The following is a 26,638-nucleotide window of genomic DNA, read 5'->3' as shown; positions in this document are numbered from 1 at the left end:
TATTTGAAATAGATATTTTTTCATATTGCTAACAAGGAAATTCCTTTGATTTAAAAATGAATGCCTATTAATTTGAAAGCAAATACTTGAGCCTGTATCTTTTCCTTATTAAAGGTTAATCACATGTAAACTAAGTAAAATAATGCCATACTTAATTCACCTTGTGTGGGCACTTCCATTGATTAAAACAAGAGAATCTCTTGGAATACTTTAATATCTAATCACCAAAGAACCCAGTTTAATGATACTAGTATCACCTACTTTAATTATCTCAGTTTGTAAAATCTGAAATCTTTGACATTATAGTTAAGTAATCATCCAACAGAATATTTCTGCTAAAAATTCTTTTTTATCTTTAGTAAATTAGTCTCTCTGAATTTTCTTTACAATTCTTGTTTTTTTCCATAATGTCATGTAAGTGTCACTTGGACTTAGGTATAACATCTAATTTCATATGCTAGAAGTATTAACTTTATCTGAGCTGCACATACTAAGAATATATATATTTTTTTACCCAGATCCATTCTCTTAAAGGGGCTTCCCTTATGACTCAGTGGTAGAGAATCTGCCTGCCAATGCAAGAGATGCAGGTTCAATCCCTGGGTCAGAAAACCCCCTGGAGAAGGAAATGGCAACCCACTCCAGTACTCCTGCCTCAAAAATTCCATAGACAGAGGAGCCTGGCAGGCTACAGTCCAAGGGATCTCAAAGAGCCGGACATGACTTAGTGACTAAACAACAACATTTTCTTAAAAATAAGATTTCTCAGTTATAACTTACTTTATATTTTTTAAAGACTCATGTATTACAAATGATGTTGATATTGACATTAATACACTAGAATTTTGCACTTTCCTAGGAGCTAACATCACTATATTTTTTTCCATTCCATATTATATTATTAATTGAAACTGTTTACAGGCAATGCAATGCCAGTTATAACAAATGGAATCAAAATGTTTTTAAAAAAATGAAAAAATAATTGCATGTGAAAAATGATTTATGAAATCTAAATTTTAGCAGCAGTAAAAAGAACATGAACATTGGAATGAGATAGTTCAAAATTCTTTCAACCTTGATGCTTAGTGTTAGAAATAAGACAAGAGGGCCAAAATGGAATGGCTTGTGCCAAGCACAGGTGACCAAACCAAGACTTAACTACAGTTTTGACTCTTTCAAAAATAGAATCTTAAACCAGTCAATCAACTGTCTGATTAGCCTTAGTTAATTAACCTGCCTGATAGACTCCTGCCATCTCCTAAGGGAAACTAATTTTGCAATAATCAACCCCCGCTCTCCCTTTTTTTTTTTTGCCTCATATCTTATTCCTGTTCCCTTCTACCCATAAAAGTTTTTTTCATTTTGGAGGAGCTCCACAGACCTCCTTTCTATCTACTAGATTGTATGTTACTTCATTTGAATCAATTTTACTCAAAGAAATTCTTGAAATTTGATATGCTTTGATTTCATCTCTTAATCATAGCAACCTTGACTACTAGATTTAGGTCCTTTGCTTTTTAAATGGAAATAACTCTTTCCATTGTAAGTTTGATCTAAGAACAAAATGAGTATTAAGTATCCGAAGGCTCTTATGGCTGTACTAACACTCCCTATGGGGAAGAAAATTCATCAGTGCCAAACTGATAGAATTTGAGTCTAAGATTTTAATTTAATATGAAGATAATTATGTTTAGTAATAGCTCAGGAACTGATGCTACAGGATTTGGTAAGATATGATTCAATGCTGTGGTAATTTTGGCTAGCTCCTTTAAACCAAATTAAAACTCCTTAGGATTTTAGTGTTTCAATTTTTTTCTAAATGTGTCAATCATTCATTTTCCAGAGGAGTGCCAAATAATGTCATATTTGAATAAGGTGAATAAGAATTTGACATTAAGAAAATTTGAATTAAATAAAAATTTTCTTATAAAGGGCTTCCCCATTGGTTCAGCAGGTAAAGAATCCACCTGCAATGCAGAAGACACAGGATATGATGGTTTGATCCCTGAGTTGGGAAGATCCCCTGGAGAAGGAAATGGCAACCTACTCCAGGATTCTTATCTAAAAATTCCTAAGGATAGAGGAGCCTGGTGGGCTACAGTCAAAAGGATTGCAGAGTCAGACACGATTAAGTGCAAATGGACTTCTTTAAAAAAAAAATAACACATAGAACTAGAGAAGTATAATTGTAATGAAAGAAAACACAATAATGTGTTCCTACACATCTCAAAATGTATGTCACAGTACATTTTTCTTAATAATTCATATTAAGCATTGATGGAGCTCTTATGTATCAGATACTTAATAGGTGCTTAAGGTGGTTTTCTTATTTAACCATCACAAAATCCAGGTATTAATTGTTATTTTCTTTAATTATTTTTGATAAATAGGTTTCTCCTGAATAACTTTCTCAAAGACAAATTGAAGGGAATCAAGTATTTGACTATATTTTTTCAATTAATGACATTAAATAGTCTGTCAAACTAATAAGAGTAGATATTATTTGACATAAACAACAGTATTTTTTGAACCAGTAAAAAATTTAGTCCCCTTTCCAAATCTTTGGCAACTTGAAGGAAAACAGTTGTATAAGTTGCACCTAGGATTCATTTGCTGCTGATTCATTGGCAAGAGGCAAATGTAAGTTAGGTTTAAAGAGTGAACACCCATGGTCAGTCTGGAGCAGCACAACTCTAGAATGTATTGAAGCTACACAAAGTTCTGTAGAGTTAAATCTACTTTACAGATTCTATGTGTTATAAGTCCATCTTCAAAGTCTGCCAGATATATCCACTGAAGCTCTTTAAGTGTGTGTGTGTCTGGGAGTGGGGGCGGGGCGGGGGTTGTAAGTTGTTCTCATTCGTGTATCTTAGAAAATACCAAGTTACCATTTATATTATTCTCCTAGGGCTGCCATGATAGGATACCATACCACTATTGGGGTGGCTTAAAGAATATAAATTTATACGGCAGTCTGAAGGCTGGAAGTCCAAGACCAAGGGGCCAGCAGAGTTGGTTTCTGGTGAGATTCTTCCTTGCTTGCAGATGGCTGCCTTCTCACTGTGGTCTCACATGGTCATTCCTCTGTGCACAGGAAGAAAGAGTTGTCTCCTGTCTCTTTTTCTTAAAGACAATAGTCCTATCATGTTAGAAGTTCAACTTTATGACCTCATTTAACCTTTATTACTTCATTAAAGTCTCTACATATAATCCCATGGGAGACTAGAGTTTCAATACAGGACTTTTTTGGGGGAGGGAGGAGGAATGACACATTTCAGTCCATTACAGCATTAAATTGGAATCTCCCATTTACATGTAGCATTTAATCATTCATGTTATTTTCATCTTTAGAAAAAGGAGAATAAAGCTCCCTTTGGAAATAACTGGCTCACTAACAAGAGTTGATGACTTAAGTATGGATGAGGGCACAAGGAAGAGCAACAGGATTTTGGCATACATGGGAAAGTTCTTGAATAAAAATACATGCCAAACTGGAAAGATGAAAAGCATTCTTGGCTTTTGATACAGCATAAAAGTAAAAGTGAAGTCGCTCAGTCGTGTCCGACTCCTAGCGACCCCATGGACTGCAGCCTACCAGGCTCCTCCGTCCATGGGATTTTCCAGGCAAATTAGATGTTATCTATTGCAAAAAAAAGAGCCACTTTTGGAATGTCAAAATATGCAAAGAACATCCAAGTTAATGTATTCTGCTGACAAGAAAATAAATTTATGTTCCCTTTAACTGTTCAATGACAACGGTAACTAATCCTTCATTCGGTAGCTTATTATGCATTGTCATGAAATAGATACTACAATTTCCACAAACCTCTTCTGATTTCATGTCAAACAAATTCTATCAAAGCCATTTAACAAATAAATAGAAAAACAAAACTTGAAACTACAATTTGTGTAATTGATTGCTTTGAGCCATCTATTACTCTTTTCACGAAACAGATGTACTTTTCTACTCAACTGAGAGAATTTTTTCCAAATTGAGGCTTAGATAAACTGCACATTAAGAAAAAAATTAAGACAGCATACTTCTTTAAAATAAAAATTAAGAATATATGAAATTCTTTCTCATATTGAGAATCAATAAGCCATTTAATTAAAACTCTCACTGCTTGTGAAGACATTGGCTCTCTAGCTCTATCTCTCTCTTTTTTCAGAAACATGTTTAATAATGCATAATATACTCTAGTTGTATAAAGTGTCTTTTGAGTCCTTGATTTTACTATATGTTATTTTCCTGCCTGTAATATCTTTTCACATTCATTTTCTACAGGGCAAACTCTGACTTTTCTTTAAGATTTAGCTTAAAGGTGTCTCTTCTGTGAAGACCTCTTGAACTCTCTAACCTGTAAATATTTGGCATTTCTGCTTTTTCTTTCTTAAAAAGTTATTGCTCTCCATTAGTTTTATGTGTATCTAGGATACTACCCTACAATCAAGACTCATATCCAACTCATCTTTATTTCTCTCTTGCCTAAAATAAACTTTAGTCCAAGGTAAGCATTTGGAGAAGACTCTTGAGAGTCCCTTGGACTGCAAGGAGATCTAACCAGTCCATCCTAAAGCAGATCAGTCCTGAGTGTTCATTGGAAGGACTGATGTTGAAGCTGAAACTTCAATATTTTGGCCACCTGATGCAAAGAGCTGACTCATTGGAAAAGACCCTGATGCTGGGAAAGATTGAGGGCAGGAGGAGAAGGGGACAACAGAGGATAAGATGGTTGGATGGCATCACCGACTCAATGGATATGGGTTTGGGTGGACTCCTGGAGTTGGTGATGGACAGGGAGGCCTGGTGTTCTGTGGTTCATGGGGTCGCATAGAGTCAGACATGACTGAACAACTGAACTGAACTGAAGCATTTAATAAATGTTTTGCAAAACACAACCAATCAAGTAAGAGTGCAGGATTTTTATCAGAGAAAATTACATTTGAATTTCACCCTATGCCATTTAGTTTGTTTTTCTGAGCAAATTGCTTAAAAATCTCTAAATTTTAGTTTATTCAAACAAAAGAAATTATACTGCTTATATATTGTGTTACTGTTTGAATTAAATGAGATTATAGAGAGATAAAGAGACAGAAGGAGAAAGAGAGAAGGTGAGAAGAAAAAGGAGAATGATGTCAAGCTTAACATAGTATCAGTATATAAAATTTATTTTTGATTTTAACAGTTATTTCCCTGAAAACATAAGTTATACGATTTACTATCTGTTTACTACTTACTATTGCCACACAAAACAAAAACTCCTGTGGATATATTGTGACTACCTAGTTAAGTCTCTCTCTCTCAGTTGTGTTTACCTATATTTAGGTTATCATAGCCTTTATGTTTTAGAAAAGCAAAAGCTAAAAATTAAATAAGATAATTATTTTTACTAACTTCATTTAATGTAATTAAATATAAAAATTATTTTCTACGAAGACTTTTGCAAAAAAATAATTTATGTAAGTTTTGAAGCTTTCCAAGTATTTTATAGACATATATGTGACTGATGCATTTATATTTGACACTTTCGACTAGATCTCCCTCTGCTATGTCATTGTTTATCACAATTGTAATTAATCAATTATGTGATTTTCTGTTCAATGTCTACTTTTCCCACCAAAATGTAAGTTCTATAATGGAAGAGACCATATCTACCCTGTTCATTAGCATTCCCTCAGTATTTCTTAGAGTTCCAGAGCCCAGTCTTTATTCAAGTTCTTAAAGAAAACCCCTAATCAAAATAGAATACTGACCTGCTTCTTCTTCTCCAGTGCCAGGCTCCAGAGTTTCCGTCAGCAGCCCCAGTCTCTGAGCTCTCTCCCTTTAACAGGATCTCTGTGGGATGCTTCCTTGTGTCACAGCCAGGCAATTATCCACAGACAGAGATCTGGGCCAAATACAGAGCTCGTAATGTACATTTCCCTCTTCTCTTCTGCCTGAAAACAGTTGCAGCATACATTTTGTACAATTTAACAGTTTTTAATGGCAGGGGGACTGTGGAGAACCTGTCACAGTTCCCCACAGGTAATTTTTAATACCATTTTTAGGACCATTTTCTAGAGTGAATGAGCTTATGAATACAAAGTATGTGTGCAGCACAGCTTCATCTTAACACAGGTAGATAAATTTAGCATACCTCACAATTCATGTCAGTCCTTTTCCTTAGGTCAATTTGGTGGTGGTGGTTTAGCCTCTAAATTGTATCTGACTCTTGCAGCCCCATCAACCACAGTCTGCCAAGTTTCTCTGTCCATGGGATTTCCCAGGCAAGAATACTGAAGTGTGTTGCCATTTCCTCGTCCAGGGGGTCTTGCTGACCCAAGGATCTAAACTGGGTCTCCTGCATTGGAGGCAGATTCTTTACTGGTGAGCCACCAGGATTCCTTAAGGTCAATTTATGTGATATCAAAATTTTTGAAGTCCAAATATACTATTTGGTAACTCTCAAAAGGCTGAATGTACTGTAATCCTCATATCTTTTAGTCACATTTGATTTCTGAAAGTAATTTCTAATCCATTTTTGTCAGTGCAAAATAATCACACATTTGTATTTCAACTGTTATTTGTTGTTATTGAAACAATTAAATTATAATTTTGAGCATTAAACTTAATTGAACTGAAATTAATTCTGTTTAGTATAACCATGCAATTCAACATAATTACTTTGCCCCAAGAGTTTTCCTCCCTTTACTCAAACTACTTAATAATAGTAAAAAGAAGAATACTACTCCTATCTTTCACAATGCAAAAGGATTAACCAAGTGGTAAGTTCCAAAAGAGTGTTGGATCAGATAGTGATAGTTATTTCCTAATAACACATAGAAAGAGAATCCTTGTGGATAATTTTCTACTAGATGTACCAAGTAGCCAATTTATTATGTCCATAAGTGTTTGAATACAAGCACAAATAAAATTGTGTCAAGATGGGAAGATTCAAAAATCTGATTCAAAAGGGTTGGACCCATGAAGGATCTATAATTATAATCATCATATTATACAAATAAAGATAAAATGATCTATGTAAAATCTGTTCATCCCATTTTACCTCCTCTGGTCATCAAGGGGAGCATCGCCTTCACACAAAATGAGTGGTGTTTGAGCCATAATATAGACCAGTCCATATTTTCTATTCATGTATGTGTTCAGAAAATATTTTTGATGACCCACTCCGTTCTAGACAGAGCAATGCCTGGGGAAGCTGACATAATCCCTGACTACTCTGGCAGGAAGAATAACACAGGGAACAGCATAGATACGGAAGCCAAATTCTGTAGAGCTGGGAAAGTTAGAGTAGATTTCAGAGAAAATGGCACTATAACCTCAGACAAAATTTTTTTAGAAACACATTGGAAAACAATTCCTTCAACTGTCCATGTGCTGAAGTCATGAGACTCAAATATACATTTTCCCTACCAGAAAGTTTGTAAAAGGAGAAAGAGTTTTGTCAAATAAAATGTCATTTGAGGCCAGAGTTTTGTTTATTTGGAATTATAAAACATTATACTAAAAGAGAGTTCAAGTTTCTGAATAGCTGGCCCTTGCTGCTGGTGAGTAGCATAGAAAGGGAGTAAAAGAGTGAGAGAGAGGGAGAAAGAAAGAACAGTTTTATGTTTTTCCCTTTGTGAAGCAAATTGTTTCCAGTTGACTTGTAGTACTTTCTGAGATTCAAAATGACAATTTATAAAGATACTTGCTATAATGTAATTCAACTTATATGAACACATATTTACATTCTCATAACTCCAGTTTCTGGAAATAATAGTGATGTAATTAAGTAATTAGCAAATTAATTGGATAAGTAAATTTTAAAAATAAAGTTTTCCATATAAGATGCTTTAGTCACAATGTGAGATTTACACCATATTTCTAAAATTTATCATATTAGGTACTCATGAGTTGTATTTCTTGTGCAACCAAGTTCAGTTCCCTCCAGTAAACCTCTTGATAGGTTCTCTGGCAAACTGTTAAAGAGAAGCTCATAGACAATTTTTGAGTGCTGAATGGTATTTTACTTACAATAATAAAACCTAGTGCAAAGAAATTCTGCTTTGAATAACATAAGCTCACAAAGTAAAGAGAGCATGTGTGCATACATATAATATGAATTATTATATAATAGTCAAATTCTGTTTGACCAGCTTTGTGATCAACTTTGTAAAAAACATTTAAAAGATTCATAATGTTTGATAATTTGAAGGAGAAGGAAAGAGAGAGGAAGGAATGAAGGAAGGGAGGGAGGAAAGAATGTAAAGAAAAAGAGATAAATGACACCAATATAAAAACAATTAAATACTTAAGCAAAAAATAAATAAAATTATTTCAGGATGTAAATATTTCAAAAATGTCATTTTATCTTTTGGAATGCAAGGCTTTTAGGAATATAGATGGTCTGGGATCAAGGGTACTTGATGTATTCTAGGTCTAACAAGGCTAAAACTAATCCATGGGAATATAAAACACAAATTTCACTGTGTCAGTTTTCATTTGAGAAATGGTTTCTCAATGAGAAATTTCATTTGAGAGACATGAAATGCCAGGTAAACAATCAAGACTAATCGGTTCTTTCTTTAAAATTTGAAAAGCAGTATTAGAAATTATACTCCTATCAGCCAAAAGACTATCATCATTTATCAATAAGTATAAAGTAAAATTGTTAAAATTAACCTTACTTGTTACATGCATATGTCTGAATTCATCAAATCGTATATATTAAATATGTGCAGTTTTTTTGTAAGTCAATGATACCTCAATCAAGTGGTTAAAAAAAAAAAAAAGCTTGTTGTTTCATTAAAAAACACTATATTTTTCTTAAAAGAAATCATTGAAGGAGAAAGCATATAAATTCTGTTTCTCAGTTTAATGAGCTCATAGGGGAAAAAAAGGAGTTTGGGCCATGAGTGCCTAATCACACCTTGCTGTGGGTTATTGTAAACACAGGCAAAATTCTTCAGAAGGAATAAATGCCTCCCTCAACATCGATCTTAAAAACTCTAAAAAAGTAAGTGATGTCAGTCATCAAACAGACAGAACAATAAAAGGTAAATCTGGTTTGAGAGTTTGCCCACTTAATGCTCTTAGGAAATTAAAGGATTTACATTTCACATGAAATCCAATATTTTAGAAGCATTTTTGTAACTTTCTAAGTGAGAAAAATTATTTTAAATATTCAAGAACAAGCAGCTATGATCATCTTTTAGGGCCATTAACTTTTTCTTCCTATAGTATTAAATGTACTTTATCCTTTTATTAATACATCCTTAATGCTACGACCAAGAAAAGAAATTTGATGATAAATAAGCTCCAGGCTAAGCATTTGACACTATCATTTAATGTTTTGCTTGAATTGAAGCACTCCTAGCTATTCACATAGTAAATCCTTATCCTTTACAGAACAGTTCAAGTTTAATCCTTATTCCATTTCTTCTGGGTTTTAAAACATCCCATGAATGCCTTAGTAGATTTTGCATATTTGTTTTGGGGGTTTTAATAATTTGAAAGAAATCATGTATTTTCTATTTCAGTTTATGTATTTGAATATCTGCCAGTATTAAAAATCTCATGCTGATATACACAAGCAGAAAAAGATGCACTGGGTAGGGATTTGAATGCACTGTATAATATATTATAATTTTGTACTATATATTGTCAAGTTTACATATTTATACACATATATAAGCAGAATAAGACAAACTGGAAATAGCAAATTATCTAATATTGCATATATAGGTTGCTGTGTGTACATGAACATACTAATATGTGCATATTACCACTTTTGTATTTATACATATAGTATATATTTACATGTATTATAATTATATACAGTATTTATATCATATGTTCAGCTCTTTTTACAAATGTCTTTTACTTTTAATTTTATATTACATTAGAAATGAAATAAACCATTGATTTTATATTTTCCTATTGAGTATCATATTTATACATCCATTCAGTCCATGCATCCATCCATACAATTATGCATAAAATATACCATTCAGATAAGAATATATACAAGATTTGATCTATCTTCAATAGAAATAGTGGAACTTAATTTCAATAAAAATGAGAATTAATGCTCTGAATAATTATAATACATATATATGGGTCATAATTTCTTTTAAAATTTGACCTTGTCTTCAGTTTTGTTCTTTCATAAGATGAACTTTCTTTCAAGTCCTTCCTACAGTGTTTTGATATATACTCCATCAAAAATAAAACAATCACAAATATCAAATCACCAGTTGTGCACCCAAATTAATATAGTGCTATGTCAATTATATGTATAAACATGTGTTAGTTTCTCAGTCATGTCCAACTCTTGAGACTCCAGAGACTGTAACCTGCCAGGCTCCTCTGTTCATGGAATTCTCTAGGTAAGAATACTGGAGTGGGATGCAATTCCCTTTTCAAGGGAGATCTTCCCAACTCAAGAATCAAACCTGGGTTCAATCAATTATATCAAAATAAGAAGAGAAATAGAATATCAAATTATTTTTTTTCAAATGACCATGGCAATTATCATTGACAAAGATCAAAAAGATCTTCATGATCCATATAACCACGATGGTGTGATCACTAGACTAGAAGCGGACATCCTGGAATGCAAAGTCAAGTAGGCCTTGGAAGCATCACTACGAACAAAGCTAGTGGAGGCGATAGAATTCCAGTTGAGCCATTTCAAATCCTAAAAGATGATGCTGTGAAAATTCTGCACTCAATATGCCAGCAAATCTGGAAACCTCAGCAGTGGCCACAGAACTGGAAAAGGTCAGTTTCCACTCCAATCCCAAAGAAAGGCAATGCCAAAGAATGCTCAAACTACCACAAAATTGCACTTACCTCACACACTAGCAAAGTAATGCTCAAAACTCTCCAAGCCAGGCTTCAACAGTACATGAACTGAGACCTTCCAGATTTTCAAGCTGGATTTAGAAAAGGCACAGGAACCAGAGATCAAATTGCCCACACCTATTGGATCATTGAGAAAGCAAAGGAGTTCGACAAAAACATCTACTTCTGCTTTATTGACTACATCAAATCTTTGACTGTGTGGATCACAACAAACTGTGGAAAATTCTTAAAGACATGGGAATAACCAGACCACCTGACTTGCCTCCTGAGAAATCTGTGTGTAAGTTAAGTAGCAACAATTAGAATCAGATGTGGAACAACAGACAGATTCCAAATTGGGAAAGGAGTACATCAAGGCTGTATGTTGTCACTCTGCTTATTTAACTTATATGCAGAGTACATCATGAGAAATGCTGGGATGGATGAAGCACAAGCTACAATCAAGAATGCCAGGAGTAATATCAATAACCTCAGATACGCAGATGACACCAGCCTTATGGCAGAAAGCAAAGACGTAAAGAGCCTCTAGTTGAAAGGGAAAGAGAAGATTGAAAAAAGTTGGCTCAAAACTCAACATTCAGAAAACTAACATATTGGGCTCCAAAATCACTACAGATGGTGACTGCAGCCATGACATTAAAAGACACTTGCTCTTGGAAAAAAAGTTATGACCAACCTAGACAGCATATTAAAAAGCAGAGACATTACTTGGCTGACAAATGTCCATCTAGTCAAAGCTATGGTTTTTCTGGTAGTCATGTATGCATGTGAGAGTTGGACTATAAAGAAAGCTGAGCACTGAAAAATTGATGCTTTTGAACTGTGGTGTTGGAAAAGACTCTTGAGAGTCCCTTAGACTGCAAAGAGATTCAACCAATCCATACTAAAGGAAATCAATCCTGAATATTCATTGGAAGAATTGATGCTGAAGCTGAAACTCCAATAGTCTGGCTACCTAATGCAAAGAACTGCCTCATTTGAAAAGACCCTGATGCTGGGAAAGATTGAAGGCAGGAGAAGAAAGGGATGACAGAGCATGAGATGGTTGGATGGCATCACCAACTCAATAGACATGAGTTTGAGTAAACCCTTGGAGCTGGTGATGGACAGGGAGGCCTTGCATGCTGCATTCCATGGGGTTGCAAAGAGTTGGACACAACTGAGCGACTGAACTGAACTGAACTGAACATTATGGCATCTGCTCCCATCACTTCATGGCAAAGAGATGGGGAAATAGTGGAAACAGTGAGAGACTTTATTTTTGGGCCCCTAGATCACTGCAGATGGTGAATGCAGCCATGAAATAAAAAGATGCTTGCTCCTTGTAAGAAAAGCCATGACCAACCTAGACAACATATTAAAACACAGAGACATTACTTTGCCGACAAAAGTCCATTAGTCAAAGCTATGGTTTTTCCAGTAGTTATGAATGCACGTGAGAGTTGGACTATAAAGAAAGCTGAGCACCGAAGAATTGATGCTTTGAACTGTGGTGTTAGAGAAGACTCTTGAGAGTCCCTTGGACTGCAAGGAGATCAAAACAGTCCATCCTAAAGGAAATCCTGAATATTCATTGGAAAGACTGTTGCTGAAGCGGAAACTCCAATACTTTAGTGATCTGATGCAAAGAACTGAGTCATTGGAAAAGACTGTGATGCTGGGAAAGATTGAAGGCGGGAGGAGAAGGGCACGGCAGAGAATGAGATGTTTGGATGGCATCACTGTTTCCATGGACGTGAGTTTGAGTAGGCTCCAGGTGTTGGTGATGGACAGGGAAGTCTGGCTTGTTGCAGTTCATGGGGTCACAAAGAGTCAGATAGGACTGAGCGACTGAACTGAACTGAACTGATGGAAATTATGATCATGTCTGAATTTTAACAACACTGGCGTATGTTTTTTTGTGTATTTTCTACAATATTGACACATATACATAACAAAAGATAAAACATCATTGAGTGATTGTATTGACAGATGTGGTAGGTAAAATAATGATTCCCCTTCAATGATTCTTAGATCCTGAAATCTGTGAATACATTTTATTACATGGGAAAGATTTGAATTAATAAATGAAATTAAGGTGTATCCTTAGCTAACTTTGAAATGGAGAGGGAGTCCTGGAATATCCAGATCAGATCAGATCAGATCAGTCACTCAGTTGTGTCCGACTCTTCGCGACCCCATGAATCGCAGCACGCCAGGCCTCCCTGTCCATCACAAACTCCCGGAGTTCACCCAGCTCACGTCCATCGAGTCAGTGATGCCATCCAGCCATCTCATCCTCTGTCGTCCCCTTCTCCTCCTGCCCACAATCCCTCCCAGCATCAGAGTCTTTTCCAATGAGTCAACTCTTCGCGTGAGGTGGCCAAAGTATTGGAGTTTCAGCTTTAGCATCATTCCTTCCAAAGAAATCCCAGGGCTGATCTCCTTCAGAATGGACTGGTTGGATCTCCTTGCAGTCCAAGGGACTCTCAAGAGTCTTCTCCAACACCACAGTTCAAAAGCATCAATTCTTTGGCGCTCAGCCTTCTTCACAGTCCAACTCTCACATCCATACATGACCACAGGAAAAACCATAGCCTTGACTAGACGAACCTTTGTTGGCAAAGTAATGTCTCTGCTTTTGAATATGCTATCTAGGTTGGTCATAACTTTTCTTCCAAGGAGTAAGCATCTTTTAATTTCACGGCTGCAGTCACCATCTGCAGTGATTTTGGAGCCCAGAAAAATAACGTCTGACACGGTTTCCACTGTTTCCCCATCTATTTCCCATGAAGTGGTGGGACCGGATGCCATGATCTTCGTTTTCTGAATGTTGAGCTTTAAGCCAACTTTTTCACTCTCCACTTTCACTTTTATCCAGAGGCTTTTGAGTTCCTCTTCACTTTCTGCCATAAGGGTGGTGTCATCTGCATATCTGAGGTTATTGATATTTCTCCCGGCAATCTTGATTCCAGCTTGTGTTTATTCCAGCCCAGCGTTTCTCATGATGTACTCTGAATATAAGTTAAATAAACAGGGTGACAATATACAGCCTTGACATACTCCTTTTCCTATTTGGAACCAGTCTTTTGTTCCATGTCTAGTTCTAACTGTTGCTTCCTGACCTGCATATAAATTTCTCAAGAGGCAGATCAGGTGTTCTGGTATTCCCATCACTTGAAGAATTTTCCACAGTTTATTGTGATCCACACAGTCAAAGGCATTGGCATAGTCAATAAAGCAGAAATAGATGTTTTTCTGGAACTCTCTTGCTTTTTCCATGATCCAGCAGATGTTGGCAATTTGATCTCTGGTTCCTTTGCCTTTCTAAAACCAGCTTGAACATCAGGAATATTGAACACAGTTCACATATTGCTGAAGTCTGGCTTGGAGAATTTTGAGCATTACTTTACTAGTGTGTGAGATGAGGGCAATTGTGCAGTAGTTTGAGCATTCTTTGGCATTGCCTTTCTTTGGGATTGGAATGAAAACTGACCTTTTCCAGTCCTGTGGCCATTGCTGAGCTTTCCAAATTTGCTGGCATATTGAGTGCAGCACTTTCACAGCATCATGTTTCAGGATTTGGAATAGCTCAACTGGAATTCCGTCACCTCCACTAGCTTTGTTCATAGTGATGCTTTCTAAGGCCCACTTGACTTCACATTCCAGGATGTCTGGCTCTAGGTCAGTGATCACACCATTGTGATTATCTGGGTCGTGAAGATCTTTTTTGTACAGTTCTTCTGTGTATTCTTGCCATCTCGTCTTAATATCTTCTGCTTCTGTTAGGCCCACACCATTTCTGTCCTTTATCAAACCCATCTTTGCATGAAATGTTCCTTTGGTATCTCTGATTTTCTTGAAGAGATCCCTAGTCTTTCCCATTCTGTTGTTTTCCTTTCTTTCTTTGCATTGATTACTGAAGAAGGCTTTCTTATCTATTCTTGCTATTCTTTGGAACTCTGCATTCAGATGTTTATATCTTTCCTTTTCTCCTTTGCTTTTCACTTGTCTTTTTTTCACAGCTATTTGTAAGGCCTCCCCAGACAGCCATTTTCCTTTTTTGCATTTCTTTTCCATGGGGATGGTCTTGATCCCTGTCTCCTGTACAGTGTCACGAACCTCATTCCATAGTTCATCAGGCACTCTATCTATCAGATCTAGTCCCTTGAATCTATTTCTCACTTCCACTGTATAATCATAAGGGATTTGATTTAGATCATACCTGAATGGTCTAGTGGTTTTCCCTACTTTCTTCGATTTAAGTCTGAATATGGCAATAAGGAGTTCATGGTCTGAGCCACAGTCAACTCCTGGTCTTTTTTTATGACTGTATAGAGCTTCTCCATCTTTGGCTGCAAAAATATAATCAATCTGATTTCGATGTTGACCATCTGGTGATGTCCATGTATAGAGTGTTCTCTTGTGTTGTTGGAAGAGGGTGTTTATTATGACCAGTGCATTTTCTTGGCAAAACTCTATCAGTCTTTGCCCTGCTTCATTCCGTATTTCAAGGCCAAATTTGCCTGTTACTCCAGGTGTTTCTTGACTTCCTGGAACTTTTGCATTCCAGTCCCCTATAATGAAAATGACATCTTTTTTGGGTGTTAGTTCTAAAAGGTCTTATAGGTCTTCATAGAACCGTTCAACTTCAGCTTCTTGAGTGTTACTGGTTGGGGCATAGACTTGGATTACTGTGATATTGAATGGTTTGCCTTGGAAACGAACAGAGATCATTCTGTCGTTTTTGAGATCGCATCCAAGTACTGCATTTTGGACTCTTTTGTTGACCATGATGGCCACTCCATTTCTTCTGAGGGATTCCTGCCCACAGTAGTAGATATAATGATCATCTGAGTTAAATTCACCCATTCCAGTCCATTTCAGTTCACTGATTCCTAGAATGTCGACATTCACTCTTGCCATCTCTTGTTTGACCACTTCCAATTTGCCTTGATTCATGGACCTGACATTCCAGGTTCCTATTCAATATTGCTCTTTACAGCATCAGACCTTGCTTCTATCACCAGTCACATCCACAGCTGGGTATTGTTTTTGCTTTGGCTCCATCCCTTCATTCTTTCTGGAGTTATTTCTCCACTGATCTCCAGTATCATATTGGGCACCTACTGACCTGGGGAGTTTCTCTTTCAGTATCCTATCATTTTGCTTTTTCATACTGTTCATGGGGTTCTCAAGGCAAGAATACTGAAGTGGTTTGCCATTCCCTTCTCCAGTGGACCACATTCTGTCAGATCTCTCCACCATGACCCTCCCATCTTGGGTTGCCCCACAGGCATGGCTTAGTTTCATTGAGTTAGACAAGGCTGTGGTCCTAGTATGATTAGATTGACTAGTTTTCTGTGAGTATGGTTTCAGTGTGTTTGCCCTCTGATGCCCTGTTGCAACACCTACCATCTTACTTGGGTTTCTCTTACCTTGGGCGTGGGGTATCTCTTCATGGCTGCTCCAGCAAAGTGCAGCCATTGCTCCTTACCTTGGACAAGGGGTATCTCCTCATTGCCGCCCTTCCTGACCTTCAACATGGGATAGCTCCTCCAGGCCCTCCTGCACCCGCCCTGGAATATCCTGGTGGTCCCAATGTAATCATGAGCATCCTCATAAGTAAGAAGAGTGCCAGAAGTCAGAGAATCTGCCTCTAGTGGCTAAAAAAAAGGTGAGGGCAAGAACTCTCTCTTTGAGCACCGAGAAAGGAGGGAAGCTCTGCTGATATCTTGATTTTAGCCCAGTGATACTTAATTTGGACTTCTTACCTCCAGAACTGTAAGATAATACACTTCAATTGTTTAAACTCACTAAATTTGTGGTGATTTGGTACAGAAGCAAAGGGCTACAAATGTAACAGGCATTTCTCAGCTGAGTAGCCTTAAAACTTTATTGTGCTTGGGAGAAGTAGACCCAGAAAATCATAAGCCTTGTGCAAAGTTTCATCACTTATGTTTATGTGAAAAATGCCCAGGAAGACTTTAAATGATAAGAAATTGTAACATTAAAATTTTACTCTATTAGAAGTGTGATGCCCCAACTTGCATTAAAAATGATGATTTATCAGTAATTTATTTTACCTAAGAGTAAATAATGACTCAACTGGCATTGTGTTCTAAATATATCACAGAGAGAAAGTTGTTTCATGTCCACATTTTCTATTTGAGCTCTTTGTGAAAAGTGAAAATGTTAATCACTCTGTCCTGTCTGACTCTTTTGCAATCCCATGGTCTATAGTCCACTAAGCCCCTCTGTCCATGGGATTCTCAAGGTAAGAACACTCTAGTGGATAGCCATTCTCTTCTCCAGGGGATTTCCTTAACCTAGAGACTAAACTCAGGTCTCCAGCATTGCAGGCAGATTCTTTACCATCTGAGCCACTAGGGAAGCCCATTTGAGAAATTTGAGCTCTATAATAGTATTTAATTCACAAATTTATATTTCTTTATTGGGTTATATGTTCTCAAGTTGTAAAAAATATTCTCATAGGTTTTTTTTTCTTGACTCCCAGGGGTAATTTCCTTGTGCATCTTCTAATGACGGGAAAGGCAGCAGTTGGGAATAGACAGGATATATTAAATATATAGATTTATTTAGCATTCACTATCACATCATGTAATAGTGCATAAAATAAAGTGCTTAATATATATTTGATTGCAGGATTCAACCTTAATTTTCTAAGAGGAAAATATGGTATGGTTCTGTTTTTTTTGAGTAGCATTAAACATTTGGTATAATTCACTGGTAAACTGGTGGCAGGTATTACAGGGAGGAGTTTTATAGGAAGCTTTCTATTGAAATGTATGAGTGCAGATAAGTGTATTTACACCTGGCAAGAATACAGTTTGATGAATTGTCAGAAACTAAAACACCCATATAACCTGCTCACTGCTCAAGATACAGAAACTAACACCCCCAAAGCCCCCATCTGCTTCTCTTCCTCTGGGCTTTACCCTCAAACAAATATAATCACCTTCCTGCCATCTAATGCCATAAGTTGATGTTGCCAGTTCCAGTTGTTCCTGAAGCTGGCTTGGCCTTTTTTGTGTCTGTTTCTCTCATTTTCATCATTCTGGTAGATGTGAAGTGGTATTACATTGCGTGTTTCACATTTATTTATTTTGTAATGAAGCACACGTTTAAAAACATTTCATATGTTGGAGTATGTATAGTGTTTGAAAGAGCCTTTTGCCTGTTTGTAAATTCTTTTTTCTTAATCAGTTGTAAGATTCTGTTAAATATTCTGAGCCTTTTATTTATTATATATGTTTAGAATTATCCTGTCCCGAACAGTGGCTTTCCTTTTTACTGTCTTCATTTTTTTAATAAATATTTTTTTTTCCTTCAGGTTAGTGGGTTTTTTAAAAATATTCAGGTTAAGCAAAGTTTTCTTATAAATGTTTTAAATATTCTTCTGTTTCCTTCTAAACATATAGTTGTTTCATAAGCAACTGACAAAGATTTTCCTATATAAATGTTGTAACTATATTCTTCTGTTTTGTTCTAAATACATAGCTATTTCATAAGCACTTGACAAAGAATTAATCTCTGAAATATGCATACAGCTCATGCAGCTCAATATAGAAAAACAAATAACCCAATTAGAAATTGGGCAGAAAACCTAAATAGATATTTCTCCAAAGAAGACCTACAGATGGCCAACAAATAAATTAAAAGTTGCTCAACATGATTAGTTATTAGAGAAATGCAAAACAAAACTACTGTAAGATCACAACTACTATGAGGTATCACCCCACACCTGTCAGAATGGCCATCATTAAAAAGATCTACAAACAACAAATGCTCCAGAGGATGTGGAGTAACCTTCTTGCACTGCAGGTGGGAATGTAAATTGATAGAGCCATTATGGAGAACAGTATGGAGTTTCCTTTAAAAACTAAAAATAGAACTACTATATGACCCAGCAATGCTACTACTTAGCATATACCCAGAGAAAACCATAATTCAAAACTACACATGAATCCCAATGCTCAATACAGCACTATTACAGTAGCCAAGCCAGTCAGTTCAATTGCTTAGTTGTGTCCAACTCTTTGTGACCCCATGGACTGCAGCATGCCATGTTTCTCTGTCTATCACCAACTCCCGGAGCTTTCTCAAACTCATGTCCATTGAGTCAGTGATGCCATCCAATCACCTCATCCTCTTTTATCCCCTTCTCCTCCTGCCTTCAATCTTACCCAGCATCAGGATCTTTTCCAATAAGTCAGTTCTTTGCATCAAGTATCCAAAGTATTGGAGTTTGAGCTTCAGCATCAGTCCTTCCAGTGAACATTCAGGACTGATTCCTTTAAGATTTAGCCAAGATGTAGAAGCAACCTAAATGTCCATCAACACAGGAATGTATAGAGAAGATGTAGTATGTATTTTCAGTGTAATGTTACTCAGCTATAAAAAGAATGAAATTAGATCATTTGTAGAGATGTGGATGGACCTAGAGACTGTCATATGGGGTAAAGTAAGTCAAAGAGAAAAACAAATACTGTAAACAAATACTGTATATATCTGGAAGCTAGAAAATGATATAGATGATTTTATTTAGAAAACAAAAATAGAGACACAGAGATAGAGAAGAAACATACGGATACCAAGGATGGAAAAAAGAGATGGGATGAATTGAGAGATTGACATATATACATTATTGATACTATGTATGATTTCCCAGGTGGCTCAGTGGTAAAGAATTTGCCTGCCAATGCAGGAGACTCAGGCTTTATCTCTGGGTCAGGAAGATCCCCTGGAGTAGGAAATGGCAATCCACTCCAATATTCTTGTCTGGAAAGTTCCATGGACAAAGGAGCCTGACAGGCTACTGTCCATGGGGTCTCAGTCAGTCAGGTATGACTCAAAGCTCTGTGGTGACTTAAATGGGAAGAAAATCCAAAAATGAGGGGATATATGTATATGTAAAGGTGCCTGCAGCCATGAAATTAAAAGACGCTTACTCCTTGGAAGGAAAGTTATGACCAACCTAGATAGCATATTCAAAAGCAGAGACATTACTTTACCAACAAAGGTCCATCTAGTCAAGGCTATGGTTTTTCCTGTGGTCATGTATGGATGTGAGAGTTGGACTGTGAAGAAGGCTGAGCGCCAAAGAATCTATGCTTTTGAACTGTGGTGTTGGAGAAGACTCCTGAGAATCCCTTGGACTGCAAGGAGATCCAACCAGTCCATTCTAAAGGAGATCAGCCCTGGGATTTCTTTGGAAGGAATGATGCTAAAGCTGAAACTCCAGTACTTTGGCCACCTCACGCGAAGAGTTGACTCATTGGAAAAGACTCTGATGCTGGGAGGGATTAGAGGCAGGAGGAGAAGGGGACGACAGAGGATGAGATGGCTGGGTGGCATCACCGACTCGATGGATGTGAGTTTGGGTGAACTCCAGGAGTTGGTGATGGACAGGGATGCCTGGTGTGCTGCGATTCATGGGGTTGCAAAGAGTCGGACACGACTGACTGACTGAACTGAACTGACTGAAAGCTGATTCACTTTGTTGTAAAGTAGAAACCAACACAACATTGCAAAGTATTTCTACCCCAATAATAATTAATTAAAAAACAAACAAAAAAAAAAACATAGTTGTTTCAAGGACATAGACTATTTGGGGAAGCGGTGGTCATTATGCTACCCCAATGGATATTTATGCATATTTATGAGTATGACTTTCCTAGTGGCTCAGAGGGTAAAGCATCTGCCTGAAATGCTGGAGACCTGGGTTCAATCCCTGGGTGGGGAAGATCTCCTGGAGAAGGCAATGGCAAACCACTCCAGTATTCTTGCCTGGAAAATCCCACGGACGGAGGAGCCTGGTAAGCTACAGTCCATGGGGTCACAAAGAGTCGGACAAGACTGAGAGACTTCACTTTCACTTTCATGAGTATAACAAAATAATGAAATAATTATATATAGAGTGTAAGATATGTATGGACATGAATATCAAAAATAATTACTAAATGAGTTGAAGCAACAGGAAAGAGCACTTTATTTTGCACTTTTGTGGTTAAAATCCTTTGGAAATATTTTCCTTTTATGCACAATAAATTTTTAAGCATTAAATGGGCCCCAGGAACCAGTTTTTATTGTTAAAGTGCAGACCAGTTAAAAATGTCATGGATTTTTATTTATTAAATTGCATACCATTGAGACACATAAAATAAAACTGGTAAAAATATTAAGCAAACTTACATACCCTTCTCAGTCTTTAGCCAATTAAGCTCACATAATCTCCCAAATACAATATTTATGTCACAGCTTCACTTTTTTTAAAAGTGGAACAGTAAAATCTCATAAAGTTTTTTGAATTTATATTAATTAGGTTAAAAACTCAATTACATCTTAAGCAAAGAAATTAAAAATAGTGCCGGTGACTTCAAATTAAGCACAATGGATTGGATGTGATTTTTAATCTATATTTCTTCCAGAAAACAAGAGTTTTACAAAAACTTAAAATTCACAGCAAAAAACAGAAAAAGTCAATCAAACAACCAGAGATGTTATCTCAAGATAACAAAAGTGAACAGGACAGTAAGTCTTTTATCAAAAGAAAAGAAAAACCAAGATGATATCAAAGTGTCTTTAGGACCAATGGGCATAAAAATTAACTTTTGCTGCTTTTTCCTGGAAAGATGAAGGGAGGGACAAATTTTATTGTCTGATAAGGCAAAAGTGAGAGGTGAAACTGTAAAAGTAAGATTATTGTATTGGACCAGGAAAACTCATAAATCTCCATCTATTCAGTAAGGACAAAATCTACCTCCTACCACACAGCAGGGGGTGCATGTTCCCTATATGAAACTGAACTAGAGTTTATAGCACACAGAGACACAAGACAATAGGCCTAATGGCTGAGAGCACCCATATCAGAATCAGGGTGGGCATTTTTGTGTAAGAATTCAAATAGTTAATCCTTTAGGTTTTGAAGTTCTGTGGTTGGTTGCAATAAATTGTGAAGTTGTAGCATGATGGCTCAGATGGTAAAGAATCTGCCTGCTGTGTGAGAAGACCCAGGTTCAATCCCTAGGTAGGGAAGATCCCATGGGGAAGGGAATTGCAATCCACTCCAGTATTCTTGCCTGGAGAATTCCATAGACAGAGCAGCCTGGTGGGCTACAGTCCATAGGATTGCAAAAAGTTGGGCACAACTGAGCAACTAATACAACACAGCATGATGAAAGTTATAGATGTTATGTAAATAAGTAGGCATTGTTGTGTTTTAATAAAGTTCTATAATAACAGGCTAGATTTGGCCCACAGGCAGTAGTTTGCTGACCTTTGAATCAACTTCAAGTCCATACATTTAAGAGTAATATTGCTAGCAATATTTCCCAATTAGATATTCAAATGTATATTAACCAGACATAGAAATATGTTTACTATCCAAGTTACAACTAGAAAATTCCTCTCTGAAGGTACTAACTATCCAAGAGAGGAGAAGTACTTACAACTGCTGCTTGTGGCATCGTAGACAGACCATTCCATCTCTCCTGATCAATCTGAAGTGAAGTCCTACCATGTAAACATTGCATTTAGAGCCTCTAACAAGCTTTATAGTACCTTGCTCCAGTGTTCTTGCCTGGACAATCCCAGGGATGGGGGAGGCTGGTGGGCTGCCATCTATGGGGTTGCACAGAGTTGGACATGACTGAAGCGACATAGCAGCAGCAGCAGCTCTTGAGTAATGTTGCTGAGAAAAAACTCATTAGATATTTGAGAAATCTCTAATATGAAAAACAAAAGAAAATAAGAGTAAGGAATTTAGAGGCAAAAATAAATAATAGTTTAAAATTTCGATGCACTTAATTATCAATAAATATCAATATTTATATTCTCTGAAAGAGAAATAAAAATTTATTCAGTAAACAAACAGATATACAACTGGAATCACTGATCCTTTCCAGTGACAAATATTTGACACCTACTATGCCCAAGACTCAGTTTAGGTATTTGAGATACAGCAAAAAACAAAATGTAAAAATTTATCTAATTATGAAGTTGATATTTTGATAGGGGAGATAGAAAATAAACATAGTAACAAATGTGACAATAAATGTCAGAAATGATATGAAGAAAATATAAAACAGGATAAGTCAAATCAGTTATGGTCTTAAATAGCTTGGTCAGAGTAGCCTCATTGGTAAGGCAATGTTTGAAAAGTGGTTGAGTCCGGTGTTAGACATTGAGAAGTGAGCCCTTTGGATATCTTGAAAGACTGATTTAGGTAGAGTGAGCACCCAGTGCAACTTCTAAAGGTAAGGCTAGGTCCAAAATATCCTCACAATAACACAATTTTGCCATTTTTAGTTTTGACATTTACACTGATGGTGCAAAGTGATGTCAGAACTGTGGTTACAAGAGGTGGGGCTTAGGGAGAAAGGGAACTGGATGAAAGGTGGACAAAGGTACAAACTTCCAGTTATGACATAAATAAGTACTAGTCATATAATGAACAACATGGTCAATATAGTTAATACCTTTCAATGTCACATATGAAAGTTGAATTCTGATCAGGAGGAAACAATATTTTTTTACCTTGTATACTTTTTTGGATTTGTTTTTTATTTTGTATTTATATGAGATGACAGATGCTCATTTCTTGTGGTAATCATTTCATGATACATGTAAGTTAAGTCTTTATACTGTATAGTTTAAATTTACACAGCACTGTACATCAATTATTTCTCAATGGAGCAAAGAAAAAAAAATGGACAATCTCTAACACACATTATCCTAAGAAGTTTACTAGTCAGAGTCCTTCATTTTTGTTTTCAATAGAATTTTTTGCTGACTATACAAGCTAGGTTAGGGGAGATACTTATGAGCTCACATAGCACCCAGCACTTCTCTTATACTTCCACTTCAGATCAGATCAGTTGCTCAGTTGTGTGCGACTCTTTGTGACCCCATGAATTGCAGCACGCCAGGCCTCCCTGTCCATCACCAACTCCCGGAATTCACCGAGACTCACGTCCATCGAGTCCGTGATGCCATCCAGCCATCTCATCCTCTGTCGTCCCCTTCTCCTCCTGCCCCCAATCCCTCCCAGCATCAGAGTCTTTTCCAATGAGTCAACACTTCGCGTGAGGTGGCCAAAGTACTGGAGTTTCAGCTTTAGCATCATCCCTTCCAAAGAAATCCCAGGGCTGATCTCCTTCAGAATGGACAGGTTGGATCTCCTTGCAGTCCAAGGGACTCTCAAGAGTCTTCTCCAACACCACAGTTCAAAAGCATCAATTCTTCGGCACTCAGCCTTCTTCACAGTCCAACTCTCACATCCATACATGACCACAAGAAAAACCATAGCCTTGACTAGACGAACCTTTGTTGGCAAAGTAATATCTCTGCTTTTGAATATGCTATCTAGGTTGGTCGTAACTTTCCTTCCAAGGAGTAAGCGTCTTTTAATTTCATGGCTGCAGTCACCATCTGCAGTGATTTTTGAGCCCCACCAAAATGAAGTCTGACACTGCTTCCACTGTTTCCCCATCTATTTCCCATGAAGTGATGGGACCAGATGCCATGATCTTCGTTTTCTGAATGTTGAGCTTTAAGCCAACTTTTTCACTCTCCACTTTCACTTTCATCCAGAGGCTTTTGAGTTCCTCTTCACTTTCTGCCATAAGGGTGGTGTCATCTGCATATCTGAGGTTATTGATATTTCTCCTGGCAATCTTGATTCCAGCTTGTGCTTCTTCCAGTCTGTGTTTCTCATGTAGTACTCTCATATAAGTTAAATAAGCAGGGTGACAATATACAGCTTTGACTGTATATTGACTGTATATTCACTCCTTTTCCTATTTGGAACCAGTCTGTTGTTCCATGTCCAGTTCTAACTGTTGCTTCCTGACCTGCATACAGATTTCTCAAGAGGCAGATCAGGTGGTCTGGTATTCCCATCTCTTTCAGAATTTTCCACAGTTTATTGTGATCCACACAGTCAAAGGCTTTGGCATAGTCAATAAAGCAGAAATAGATGTTTTTCTGGAACTCTCTTGCTTTTTCCATGATCCAGAGGATGTTGGCAATTTGATCTCTGGTTCTTCTGCCTTTTCTAAAACCAGCTTGAACATCAGGAAGTTTACAGTTTGCATATTGCTGAAGCCTGGCTTGGAGAATTTTGAGCATTACTTTACTAGCGTGTGAGATGAGTGCAATTGTGCGGTAGTTTGAGCACTTTTTGGCATTGCCATTCTTTGGGATTGGAATGAAAACTGATCTTTTCCAGTCCTGTGGCCACTGCTGAGCTTTCCAAATATGCTGGCATATTGAGTGCAGCACTTGCACAGCACCATCTTTCAGGATTTGAAATAGCTCAACTGGAATTCCATCACCCCCACTAGCTTTGTTCATAGTGATGCTTTCTAAGGCCCACTTGACTTCACATTCCAGGATGTCTGGCTCTAGGTCAGTGATCACACCATCCTGATTATCTGGGTCGTGAAGATCTTTTTTGTACAGTTCTTCTGTGTATTCTTGCCATCTCTTCTTAATATCTTCTGATTCTGTTAGGTCCATACCATTTCTGTCCTTTATCGAGCCCATCTTTGCATGAAATGTTCCTTTGGTATCTCTGATTTTCTTGAAGAGATCTCTAGTCTTTCCCATTCTGTTGTTTTCCTCTATTTCTTTGCATTGGTCGCTGAGGAAGGCTTTCTTATCTCTTCTTGCTATTCTTTGGAACTCTGCATTCAGATGTTTATATCTTTCCTTTTCTCCTTTGCTTTTTGCTTGTCTTTTTTTCACAGCTATTTGTAAGGCCTTCCCAGACAGCCATCTTGCTTTTTTTCTTTTCTTTTCCATGGGGGTGGTCTTTATCCCTGTCTCCTGTACAATATCACGAACCTCATTCCATAGTTCATCAGGCACTCTATCTATCAGATCTAGGCCCTTAAATCTATTTCTCACTTCCACTGTATAATCATAAGGGATTTGATTTAGGTCATACCTGAATGGTCTAGTGGTTTTCCCTACTTTCTTCAATTTAAGTCTGAATTTAGCAATAAGGGGTTCATGATCTGAGCCACAGTCAGCTCCTGGTCTTGTTTTTGCTGACTGTATAGAGCTTCACCATCTTTGGCTGCAAAGAATATAATCAATCTGATTTCGGTGTTGACCATATTGTGATGTCCATGTATAGAGTCTTCTCTTGTCTTGTTGGAAGAGGGTGTTTGTTATGACCAGTGCATTTTCTTGGCAAAACTCTATTAGTCTTTGCTCTGTAAATTTGTTAAGTGGGTCCATATCCTAATTTGACTGTAACTTCTATAAAGACAGCATACCTGCCTTTGTCATCACAGTATCCCCAGTACTTAACTAGCATTGCTAATAACCTATTTTAGCATGATGTATTGGAATTAACCTGCTTTTCTTTTTTAAAATCTCACATTTCAATGATGTAGTAACATGCATTGCCTTAGAAGTGAAAAAAAAAAAAAAAAAGTAAGGCAAATATATGTATCACTCAGCTCTGATTTACAAATGTTTATATGTTAAATTATCATAAAACAGAAACATGATATCCAATGTTCTTTTGGTTCTCAAAATGAATGAGAGTGTTTGTCATTCAGTCATGTCTGACTCTTTGCAATCCCATGGACTGTAACCTGCCAGGCTCCTCTGTCCATGGGATTTTCCGGGCAAGAATACTGGAATGGGTTGCCATTCCCTTCTTCATGGAATCTTCTTGACCCTGGCTCTCCTGCATTGCAAGAAGATTCTTAATAGTGAGGCAATTGAGAGAGAATATTTTGTCTTAAAATGAAATTCTAGAGATCATAATTTCTT

Source organism: Bos indicus x Bos taurus, chromosome 6, assembly GCF_003369695.1.
Source record: "Bos indicus x Bos taurus breed Angus x Brahman F1 hybrid chromosome 6, Bos_hybrid_MaternalHap_v2.0, whole genome shotgun sequence".
NCBI classification, from domain to species: domain Eukaryota; kingdom Metazoa; phylum Chordata; class Mammalia; order Artiodactyla; family Bovidae; genus Bos; species Bos indicus x Bos taurus.
Note: the sequence above shows the minus strand (reverse complement) of the source record.